Source organism: Schistocerca cancellata, chromosome 4 (genome assembly GCF_023864275.1).
Source record: "Schistocerca cancellata isolate TAMUIC-IGC-003103 chromosome 4, iqSchCanc2.1, whole genome shotgun sequence".
In the NCBI taxonomy this organism is placed as follows: Eukaryota; Metazoa; Arthropoda; class Insecta; order Orthoptera; family Acrididae; genus Schistocerca; species Schistocerca cancellata.
Genome location: NC_064629.1, coordinates 677,579,451 through 677,592,580, shown reverse-complemented (window position 1 = coordinate 677,592,580; position 13,130 = coordinate 677,579,451). Strand labels below are relative to the sequence as shown.

Sequence of the window (13,130 nt, the reverse complement as noted above, 5' to 3'; positions counted from 1 at the left end):
GCTTCCTTTACGCCTGAAATTTTCGAAAGCAGGGGGAATTCCTAATTACTGGTTGATCGAAACGTGTTATTGACTTTTTGACGCTAATCATTGTCCATTCTTCCACGTCCAGTTTTTACATATATAGTTTCACAATCGGATGGTGGCGGACCAGAAACATTGCCCATCAATGTGACATTTTATAATTAATGAGTGCAGGCAAGCTGTAGATAGGTTAATTAGTAGTGATTCTTCCACATTACAGGCTTGTTTCGGCTGTAGTGCCATTCTCAAGTAAATCTGTAGATGTTAGAGTTGATGAGTCTACTTACGTTGTACATAAAGGTCAGTTTACATATATACTTACGTCTAGTTGGAATAGACTGTCTGTTAATTGCTAGAATGTTATAAGTCACGTAATTTCTATTTGTGTAGATTTTCTTTCGTGAAATGCTTTTGACAGCTAGACTGGCAGTTTATTCTCACTGATGTTTTATGTTTCATTCATATTATAATTTTGTTATGATTTCTAGAACATTCTACACAGTTTATAAATAATTTAGACATTTTGGAAAATGAGAACGGATAGAAACTCACAGTAAACGAAAACAAAAGGTAAAGATAGAAAAATTATAATATCAATGAAACGCAGCATCACTGACTAGCAGAGATTACACTGTGAACATAAAGCATCAGCGAGAATAAACTGTCGGTCTACCTGTCAAAAGTATTTCACCGAAAAAGATCTAGACGAACAGAAATTACATGACTTACAACATTCTAGCAATAAACAGACAGTCGACAGTTTACCCACTGATGCCATATGGGCGTTCTGCAAAGAATTGGGCAAAAAATTGGTCATATCCTATTAAACGAATTATATTAAAAATATCTAGAATTTTATTCCGAGAAACCACGGAAACTTTAATGGATTTTTACTGCTTCTAATTCTTCTAGTTTTTTCTTGTTTCTTCTGAATACAAAACCAGAGTCTTTAGCACTATGTAACATCGTCCAGTGCTTTACTTTGGACATTAAGGCGATTAGACATGAGTACTTGATCATACCTAACGCAGTTGGGAGAAGGTACGATGTACCCTCTGCGACACAATGTACAATGGCTTGCGGAATAAACAGGGTGTTTCACAATCACTATTATATGCTTCTAGGGGGCTATAAAGGGCAGTTAGTAGATAAAGCTTGATAAAGAATCCATGTCCGGAAATGTACCGCTGGGTTATAAAAAAAAGTATGAAGATAGTATCAATTTCAAACCTCCTGCTTCATGTTACGGTACATAACGGTAAGGATGTGCAACACGTGTATCGGGAAAGTTCTCAGGATCGCCTCAGCCCATGACTTACCATTTTTGCCTGACAACAACGGTCGCCCTTTGGCAGTATTGCGGTTTCTGTCCTACAGACACAGTCCCAGAAACAGCAGCAGGTATTTTCGACTCTTTGCTTCCACTCTACCCACGAGATAGACATCAGTTCTACAGCTGTGTTGGGTCAGCTGCCATATGGGGCTGTAACTCATCACAGAGAACCTCAGTTGGGCCGAGATAGGGCCCCGGGGAGGCCATTCGATTTCACTCTTACATTTCACAAGACGGCTCTGTCATGCCTTCAGCTTTATGTTCTCAAACACTGTCACGGTGAGAAATAGAAAGGTCAGTCCCAAACTATTGCCACAACCTGTTTAGCAGCAATTGTCCTACACTACGATGTGTGAAACAGAGTTCATGATTGTACAAACAAGATCAAACCGCGGAAAAAACGTTGGTATTCGCGCAGAACAGCGGTTTGTAAAGAGAATGATATGGAAGTGGAGTTTGAGGCTACTGGTTGCGTTAGCTCCTCTCGTAAACCCAGAGCCAAGAAAACAGCTGCACCTGGTAGACTCTTTGGTGGACGAGCCTCCATAACGCTGCGAGAACAGAAATTCGCATACATGAAGCCTAGAATTATGAGCCCTAAAGTATTGTGCTGACGACTTTTCCCTGCTTTTGGATATCGAGTAGGACACAATTTGGTCACACTGTACTTCGTCCACGACGACCTTTGCTCTGCTCTACATATAATTTGACTCGCAAATTCCCCCGAGAACTTCCTTCCGCCCATAGCCAGGCTGTTACAAACTCGGAATGTTACCGCGGTTTCGAATGCTCAACGTTCACCAACATATAAATAAATATTTACACATTCCAGGATATACGTTTACGCATGTAACAAATGATTTGTGTCGGTACCTTTCTCGTTGTATATAAGCTGGTGATCAAACAGTTTCAGTTTGAGGGCACTGCTGCAACGTATATGCAACGAAGAGCGACTCCGATGCGGGAATACAAGCAGCGACATGCAGGCAAGAGATTAGTGTGGCATTCGCTTCTTTGCCGGCCGCGGTGGCCGTGCGGTTCTGGCGCTGCAGTCCGGAACCGCAGGACTGCTACGGTCGCAGGTTCGAATCCTGCTTCGGGCATGGGTGTGTGTGATGTCCTTAGGTTAGTTAGGTTTAAGTAGTTCTAAGTTCTAGGGGACTTATGACCTAAGATGTTGAGACCCATAGTGCACAGAGCCATTTGAACCATTCGCTTCTTTGCGACGTGCTTGCGGTGAATATGTAAACGTAAACTGTGGCAACGTTATTACCAAATGTGTCCAAACAGGTCCAACATGCTGTTATTCTTCACTTGGTTGTCGAGGGACAAACACTAGTAGACATCCCTCGAAGAATGAAGAATGTATATGGAACAGCACGTCTGTCTAAAACAACCGTTGTGGAATGAACACGCACATCTCCATATTCTATATGACGTAACGCAGAAATAACGCCACCTGAAGAGGGAGACATTCGAGCATCAACCCTATAGTCCTGATCTCTCCTCATTCGATTATCAAGCCTTCGGTCCCTCAACAAAGGCCTCGAAGTGTTGACGACTTCTATCGAACGGTGATTTGCAGCAGTTACGGACTTCTTCACGCAGTAGGACACAGTGTTTTGCCAAACGGGTACCTGCAACATGGTCTGACGGTGGGACGAAAGCCTCAGTTCTCAAGGCGATTTGCCTCATTGGCATATCGATTCTGGACTGTACAGTCTCCGAACGGAAACTTTTTGATCGACCCTTACACTAAAAGTAGTACAGTGGCTCCTCCCTCAAATTCCACAGTGAGTGCAGTGTACTCTGGTACAATACAGTCATCTGAGATTCTCCAATTATAAAGGGTGATTGAGTGATGATGATACAAACTATCAGGAGTGACGGAGAAAGGTAAATGTATTAGTTTGAGGTAAGGGACGCTGATCTGGAAAAGACTGATTCGAATGTTGTAAGTGCAAACTGTTCGATATCTCTGATAGTAGAGCTCTTCTACTGTTAAGCTTCTTTTTTCCTTATGTTGAGGGAAGGTAGTATGGACCAAAGCGAAAATTTTCACAGTAGCAAAGAGGATGGTTGATTGGTTGGTTTGGGGGAGGGGACCAAACAGCGAGGCAATCGGTCCCATCGGATTAGAGGATGATGGGGAAGGAAGTCGACCCTGCGCATTCAAAGGAACCATCCCGGCATTTGCATGAAGCGATTTGGGGAAATCATGGAAAACCTAAATCAGACTTATAACAGCATATCAACATATAGACATCCGACAGTTTGCCCACAGATGCAACGTGGTGACTATTCCAATAAGACGTATATACATATATAGTGACCTTTAGGTACACCTTATAGAAACGTAAATAGACTGACCAACTGTAACATCTACTGGTTCACTTGAGAACGGCGCTTTAGCCGATAGAAGCTAGTAGTAAGGAAGAAGTACTACTAGTTGAACTCTCTGCTTATTGATTTTAAAATGTCATATTACGACGTATTATATGCTGCGCGATCAGCCAAAAAGAAAATATTGCCCGCCATGTCTCTTTTTAAGCGTAATGTATTTAGAATGTTCATTCCTTTCGATCTGTACTGAATTCTCGTCTTTTCTAATTCTCTTACTAGACAGTGACAATTCTCTTAGCTTAGATTCATCAGGACATGGAATGAGATGCTAGTACGTAAGTACTCACTCATCGTCGTCTACTATTACATCGAATGGATGTCGTGGATACTGCGTCAAGTTTCTCTCTTTCTTCGTTACAGGTTTACCGAGAGACCTCTCGTTGCTTATAACGCTTGCTGCATAACTGCGATTGCTGATTGTTGCACAAAGCGCCTGACACCACCTGCGCTTCCAATTAAGACCCGCCGGCTGCGATAGCCCGATGAGCTTGCGAACGTTCTTCCTTTCCTCTTTTGTCGGTCTCCTCTAAAAATTTGTCCGGGCGTGCGTTCATCAAGGAAAATACGCAGGAAATATGCGTACCGTGCATGCGGTTTTTTTTATTCGCTTTGCCGACACGCTGAGATTCTGCGAGACGATCCAGTTTTATTCCTCGTTGGCGCGTGGTCTTCTCACGCGCTGCTGGGCCGCGCCACGGCTTGTAACGTGGCTAGGATTTTATTTCGAATAACACATTCCGCTTTCTGCGGAGGCTGCTGTAATTATGGGAAGCGGCTTTTTTGAAGTTGTCGGAATATTGCCGCGCTTGCGCCCAGCCACGGGGCCAGCCCGGGCCTTTATTAATATAAAGCATCGGCTTCCTCGCTTCCTCGGCCCACCCCACAGACAGTGAAAGCAGCCTCGCGTGTCGCTGTCACACAGACGGGAAATGCCAGCTTTGAGCGGGATTTATTAAACCCCGTATGTGCTTCCCATTGCTGTACACATTGCGAATCCAATAAATGGCGCAGAATAAGACATCGGGCGTTTGATGGTGTAATCTTTAGTACCTAACCACGTGTTTCCCTTGTAATAGCCGGCCGCAGTGGCCGAGCGGTTCTAGGCGCTACAGCCTGGAACCGCGCGACCGCTACGGTCGCAGGTTCGAATCCTGCCTCGGGCATGGATGTGTGTGATGTCCTTAGGTTAGTTAGGTTTAAGTAGTTCTAAGTTATAGGGGACTGATGACCTCAGAAGTTAAGTCCCATAGTGCTCAGAGCCATTTGAACCATTTTTTTCCCCTTGTAATAATAATGCCTGCACCTCGAAAAGTGATCTGTGATTATACGACACATCTGATCACTGCGAATCATTTGGAGAACAAAGGAATCATTAACCCTAGATTACTAACACTCCTAAAATTTACAACTGAAGAAGAGTATAAAACAGGACATTTTGTACTTAATTTGGTATGTAATATACCATTGGAAATCTAATAATTGCAATTGACTAATGCTTTTCTATATATTTCATCTTTTCTTCGCCGCAAATGTTGGGACTCCCCAGAATCCATTACGTGATGTAATGGTGGATTCCTCATCAGAGTTACCACCTGGGGTAGAGCATCCATTGTACGAACTTTCCATATTGCGACTTGAAGCTGTAAATTGTAAAGAGTAGGGAATCCAAGGTCATCCCTGAATTCCCAAAGTAAGACCAGGTTGTTAGCCTGGAATATTATTTATTCAGCCGCCACTAACATGTGAAACAGACGCTGTCGGAGTGCCGCCACTAACATGTGGTACCGTCGTGCCCTCTGTCCATTTTGGCCTTGGACAAGAGGCTGCCTCTTCTGCCAGTTCCGCCGTACCGAAGTCCATCATCTCCGTCTTCGCCGCCTACGTCTACATCTACATCTACATCTACATCCATACTCCGCAAACCACCTGACGGTGTGTGGCGGAGGGTACCTTGAGTACCTCTATCTTTTCTCCCTTCTATTCCAGTCTCGTATTGTTCGTGGAAAGAAGGATTGTCGGTATGCTTCTGTGTGGGCTCTAATCTCTCTGATTTTATCCTCATGGTCTCTTCGCGAGATATACGTAGGAGGGAGCAATATACTTCTTGACTCTTCGGTGAAGGTATGTTCTCGAAACTTCAATAAAAGCCCGTACCGAGCTACCGAGCGTATCTCCTGCAGAGTCTTCCACTGGAGTTTATCTATCATCTCCGTAACGCTTTCGCGATTACTAAATGATCCTGTAACGAAGCGCGCTGCTCTCCGTTGGATCTTCTCTATCTTTTCTATCAACCCTATCTGGTACGGATCCCACATTGCTGAGCAATATTCAAGCAGCGGGCGAACAAGCGTACTGTAACCTACTTCCTTTGTTTTCGGTCTTCACCGTATCCCTGGCGAGGGGCCCTCACGAGGTACTATCACCTGGGCCAGGTGAACCAAGTTTTTTTAACGAGGTGTTACTCCTCCCCCTCCTCCTTTCCCAACCGGGTTTGGGACCGGCTAGGGCGGAGTTACTCAAATAAACATTCTGGAAAAATTAGCAAACAGAACTGGTCCCAAAATTTCTGCTGAAACAACAAAATTCATGACAGATATAAAAAATGCACCAAAATACGTAGAAACACAAATAGGTAAAATATAGCGAGTAAATAAATTTAAATATCTTGGAGAAACTGTACAACAGAATGGACTAGAAAAATTTGCAATAGATGTAAGAATTAACAAAATGGAAAGAGCATATGGTTTGACCAAAAATATTTACAACAAGAAATGTATATCTAGAAAAACAAAACTAAAACACTACACCACAGTGGTACGACCAGAATGTTTATATGGATCTGAATGCCTAACGATGAACTACAAGATGGACAAACTAGAGGTACTGGAAAGAAGGATTATTAGAAAAATAATGGGTGCAATAAAAACTGCAGATGGTTGGAAAATAAGAAGTAAAGAGGAGATCTACAAAAATATAGAGAAAATATCTGAAGTAATGGCCAAACAAAGATTAACCTTTTTTGGACATCTCTACCGAATGGATGGAAATAGACTAACAAAACAAATACTCCTATATTTCTGGAAGAAGAAATCGACAATAGCATGGATTACAGAAGTAAGAAAAGATCTTGAAAGAAACGACATCGAAGAATCAGAAATAGCAGAAAGAAACCGTTTTAAAAACAAAATACTAAATTTGGAAGGCTTTCAAAGCAGAAGAAATAAAAAATCGGGAACAACATGGACAGAAGAAAGGAAGAGACTTCATGGGGAGAAAATGAGGGAATACTGTAAAAATAGGAAACAACAACACAGGAAGAAGAGGAACTGGAGTTCTTACGTGATCCTAGTTGGTCAACACGATTGTAAAAACAATAAATAAATAAATGAAATAAAATAAAAAAATGACTAATGCACAAACTATAAATTATGACTTCTATTTAATAAATTCGGAGTAATACAATTTACGATTGTTTAGTAGCAATGTAATTTTCCCCCCTTTAGTGTTATAAAGTTAAACATGCTCAATTGTAAGCTAAAATGAAATACAGTATGTATACATAATTTTGCTGGCCTTAATAATACCTATGAGCGAAAGATTTCTTTAGACATACACTAAACGCCTGATGATATGATAATGTCTAACAGTCTCTAATACCATATTGGCTCCTTCATAACTCTCATATTGTATTTTATTTTCAATGGGCAGCACACCAGTCATTGTACAATTTTAAATATTGTTTACCGCACCATGTGTTTATGGGATGATCTATCAGAAGGCATTCGTTTACATTTATACATACATCAAATATTTCTTACATAAACCACTGTCACTTTCAGAGGTATGAGGGCGTGCTGGAAAGTAGTGTCTCCGAATTTTTTCTGTGAAATCCCTTAAAGCTTTTTAAATGAAACAAATATTGCTAATATTTTACATCTTTATTCTTCACGTCTAAATATTCATTTCCCAACATTGTCATCCCGGCGACTAACGCCTTTTTCCCAACGAAAGACAAATTTGTTGATACTACCACTGTAGAATGTTTGACTTTGTTGACGGAGAAACAATCTCACCTCTGCTTGCACCGCTTCATCACTATCAAAGTGAAGTCTTCGAAGGTGTTCTTTAAGTTTTGAATGCAGAAGAAATTCCAATGGGGTCAAAACGGGAATATATGGAGAATGATCGATGACAGTGAACCCAAGGTTGCAGATGTCGCAGCGCTCGTGCGTGGTCTGGCATTGTCATGCTGACTCAGAGGGTCCTCCGTGTGTGGACGCACTCTTCGAAACTCGATTGCAGGACGTTTTTTCTCACGCAACGGTATGGTTACACGTTACAGTAATACGTAGAACGCAAATAATGTTTGTTTATTTAAAAAGCTTCGAGAGGTTTCACGTAAAAAATTCGTAGGCAATACTTATCAGCACGCCCTCGTTAAAGGAGGTATCATTTCCTCGAGGCTTCTACTAGCCTACCAAGTTCTGACGCAACCATCGGCTATGGAAAAAATGGGCTATTTAAAATGAACAAAAGTGTCGAAACCGGATTAGGCAGTAAACAATATTTTGTAATCATTGACTGAAAACTTTTGTAGCCAAATTTAGTGAGCCCAGGGACGCTATATGCCACACTGTCGCAAATATAAACATTAAACAACTGTGTTCAGTGTACTTAAAAATAGTCTGCTTAAAGCTATACTTTATTTAGCGTGACAGCTCGGGGACATTGTTGTCTCCTATAAAGGAATTATCTAGTTGCCTCTATATTGATCATAATCCAACCTTTCAAAAATTTCCGAGATCGATTTTATTCTTGGTCTACAAGCGACGTTAACACAGTAGCTAGGGCTGTGTTAACTAGTGGACGTGCGACCGTACTAGTCAGTGTTGTTGTGCCACAAACCTTCAATAATGATTCGACAGATTTCCTGCTCCTTGCTTGTTCGAACGGTCTAGCACTTCGTTTCTTTTCGGTAGATGACACTTCGAAGACTTAAGTGGCCTTCCTTATCACTGGAGCGCAGTGATTTGTGCCACTGGCCGTACTAAGTAGCACCACCGGGTTAGACTGGGCAAAAATTATTATTTACACATGTTTTAAAGTGAACGGCACGATTTTAGATGTACATTTCTACAAGATCGTTAGATCGTTTTTTCTCACGTCACAATTTGTGACGCAGTCGCTGATTTTATTAACCAAGGGAAAAAAAATTGCTTTGCTGAAAACACTGCATAAAAATGCTAGAAAGGAAAAAATATCGTTTGGGTATATGTTTGATGAATGTTTCTGCACACCATACACATTCAAACACACACTTAAACAGTTCACCTACAATAATAAATTATAGAAAATCATCTCACACTACTTAGGCTACAGAGATACGAATACTTCTCATGAGACGAATATCTCAATTCGCAAAGGTTACTGCCCGGGCAAGGTGCACTGGAGACTTGGCGGAAATAGACTATGCAATATTAAAGTCAGTTAACCAAATTTTCCTTGCTTGCTGAGTATTCGTAAGACATTTTCTCGTAATATGTGAGCATTTTTTTTTTTCATTTTTTTGTGTAATTCCCGTTGAGAACATTCCCACACAACTGAGACAAAATCTTAAAGAGAGTGTCTGTTGGAATAGCGTAGCTATAAATCATTTACTATTTTGATTGTGAAGGGGTGGGTTGTGCTGCATGCTGAATACGGAAATCTGCTTATCTCCCAGTTCGAGAGTGGAATCACCGTCTCTGGTCATTCACCTTGTCAAATGCTTCGCTGTTGCCCCCATACCGAGCCATATACATAGGGGACCTACTCTTATACCGTTGATCCATTCAGCGAACTTAAAAACACTATTTCCCACGTATCCTCTTTAAATTAAGACCATTACTAGGGCACAGCACAACGTGTAATGAAAAAAAAAGCCCTAACAGCAGCAGTATGGCTTCATATGAAGGTTGAAATGGCTCTGAGCACTATGGGACTTAACATCTAAGGTCATGAGTCCCCTAGAACTTAGAACTACTTAAACCTAACTAACCTAATGACATCACACATATCCTTGCCCGAGGCAGGATTCGAACCTGCGACTGTAGTCATATGAAGGGTACTTCGCACAAGACGCCTTTCTACATTTTAATAATCCATCTAATCTCGTCCCCTTCACTCAGCAGATTCACCTAATTTCCTCAATGTTCCTTTTTTCATAGCATATACTGCATTCCTAAAAAGCTAATAATGAGTTTTTACCAGATCTCTCAAAATATCGGTCGCGTTGCATCTGGCTTTTAATGACGATATTATGAGTCGGACAAGAGATTACGAAGCGTGTAATTCACTTAAAAACACTCATGTAGTAAGCACGAGAAGCAATGCGTGTCCTCTAGACTTCATATAAGCAAGAAAACAAAAATAAAAAATCAAACTGTGTAAATAACTGCTCTGAAACATCGCCAAATCGTTATTCGTAAGTTATGAGAAGTCTTTCATTTTATTTCTGTTGAACCAGAACAAAAAAAAAATTGGTGTGTGTTATTTACGACGTATCATTGCCAAAACTCCGAAAACGCTGATGCCACGAGTCTAGCGTGAGCTAGTTTCTGGCTGCATTCCACAATTCACAGCTAACCTCTTCGCTGGATCACACTCCGTGACATTCCTCTTATATTCGATAGTCAAAAATATTTAAAGGCACCACTCAACGAAATACCACAGTAATAAAATGCTGGGCTTGTAATGCCCTGAGTCCATCAACCTGTCTTATAGTTATTGTGATTTTCCTGAATTTCCGGTTGGGCTCCCTACACGAAACTTCGTCAACAGCAACAACATATCTGGCAATTTCAGCTGAGCCTGGAAAAGAGAACGAGCTGTTTATTCTTACTCTTTAAAAGCAAAATTTGCCACAATATTAAATATCCCGTTTATGTTTTTCCAAAACAAGAGCAGGCACGTAGTTTTCTCTGTAGTAAAAAAACTAGAAAGGAATGTGAGCATGGCTTTTTCTTGTCATTTCAAAAGATGATTTGAGAATATGCTGTGGAAAGAGCTGCATGAAGTTATTCCTCATGAGCTTTTACTTTGTTCGCTCTTAACCTTGACACTTCTTAGCGTGGTTCAGTGCAGGTGTTTATTTCATTTGTGACAAAACATGCCCGTTCCGTCCTGCCTTGCTGTTGGAGGCAGACGAACAAACTTGGAATTACACTTGTTTCGGAAGACTACCTGCTGTCTCTCTATAAGCTAGCGCACCATACTGTGAGTCTGACGTGTAAGGAAACACAATTATCTGACTGAACCAAAGAAACGTGTTCCATGTTTCACTCACAACGAGGTAAGCGGTGGGATGTTTCTATAAGGCATTATGGATGTTTTTAAAGGTGCCCAGTATTAAAAAACCAGATACGTTTGCGGAGGTAACAGTTAAAATGTTCATAACTTTCACTGACAAATCATTTGCCACTCGCCCGACCTGAATCACAAAAAATAAAAGTGACCCTATCATTAATACGAGTTTGCGTCAGCAAACGAAGCAGTCATCTGCTATTGAATGAGGGGAACGAGCGAACAGCAGCGTAAACAATTGGAACAACTAAAACATATGGGCGCTTGCTCACACCTAAGCATCAGCGTATTTCATGACAATGATGTGCAAATGAGATGACTCTGTGGTTAAGATACGGAACTCACAGCTGGGAGGATTGTGGTTCATATTCCCGTCCAGCCATCTCGTTTTCGGTTTTGCGTACTTTTTACAAAATCATTTAAGACGAATGTTGGAATGGTTTCTTCGCAAAGAACACGGCTAATTTTCTTCCTAACCATTGTCCTATCCGAGTTTGTGCGTTGTCTCTAATGATCCCGTAATCTATGAGATGTTAAACCTTAACTTTGCTTCCTTTTTCCTTCCAAGAGTCTTAGAACACTATTCATCGTTCCACGGACTCTAATAAATCGATTATTCAACAAAATATCACATGGGGACGTAATACCTAAGGAAATGAAGCTAGATTATACACTGAAGAGCCAGAGGAACTGGAACATCTGCCTAATATCGTGTGAGCACGCATAAGTGCCGCAACACGACTTGGGTAGCACTCGACTAATGTCTGAAGTAGTGCTGGAGGGAATTAATACCATGAATCCTGCAGGGCTCTCCATAAATGCGTAAGAGCACGACGGAGTGGCGATCTCTTCTGAACAGCACGTTGGAAGGCATCCCATATATGCACAATAATGTTCATGTCTGGGGAGACTTGTGGCCAGCAAATGTCTAAACTCAGAAGAGTTTTCCTGGAGCCACTCTGTAGCAATTCTGGGCTTGTTGGGTGTCGCGTTGTGCTGCTGGAATTGTCCAATTCCTTCGGAATGTACAATGGACATGAATGGACGCAGGTGATCAGGCAGGGTGCTTACGTGCGTGTCACCTGTCAGAGACGTATCTAGACGTATCATGGGTCCCATATCACTCCAACTGCACACGCCCCACACCATAACAGAGCCTCCACCAGCTTGAACAGTCTCCAGTTGAAACGAGACTCGTCCGACCAGGCAATCTGTTTCCAGTCATCAACAGTCCAATGTCGGTGTTGACAGGCCCAGGCGAAGTTTAAAGCTTTGGGTCGTGCAGTCATCAAGGGTACACGAGTGGGCCTCGAGCTCCGAAAGCTCATATCGATGATGTTTAGTTGAATGGTTCGCACGCTCACACTAGTTGATGGTAAAGTATTAAAATCTGCAACAATTTGCGGAAGGGCTGCACATCTGTCACGTTGGACGATTCTCTTCAGTCGTCGTTGGTCCCGTTCTTGCAGGAACGATTTGATGTTTTACCGAATACTGATATTAACGGTACACTAGTGAAATGGTAGTAGGGGAAAATCCCCATTTCATCGCTACCACGGAGACGCTGTCCCCCATCGCTCGTGCGCCGACTGTAACATCACTTCAAACTCACTTAAATCTTCATAACCTGCCATTGTAACAGCAGTAACCGACCTCACAACTGCCTATTTACACATCTCTATATTTGAATACGCATGCCTATACCAGTTTCTTTGGCGCTTCAGTGTATTACTACTATATCGAAGAAAGGCGATAGCAGAATTTGTACGAACTATCGAGGAATTTAGGGTACAAACTCATTAATGGGAATTTTTAGTAAAGTAATAAATACAGAGTGGAAACTAATTTGAAACCAATGTGGTTTCGCAGTTGGTAGAGCATGTAGAGACTATGTTTTCACATTACAGCAAATTTTGGAAGATTACAGAGAAAAATCAAAAATCGCTGGATTATTTTTCAAACATTTAGAAAAGGCATATGATACCATTTCAAGTAAACTGCTTTGACAAGCGTTGCATATGGCTGGTAT

General features: G+C 41.5%; 1 protein-coding gene across 1 annotated transcript in view; it reads left to right on the top strand.

Annotated features, from left to right (window-relative positions):
- Positions 1-13,130, top strand: part of LOC126184378 (plexin-B) — a 981,143-nt gene that overhangs the window by 696,881 nt on the left and 271,132 nt on the right. The gene's annotated exons all lie outside the window — the stretch shown is intronic.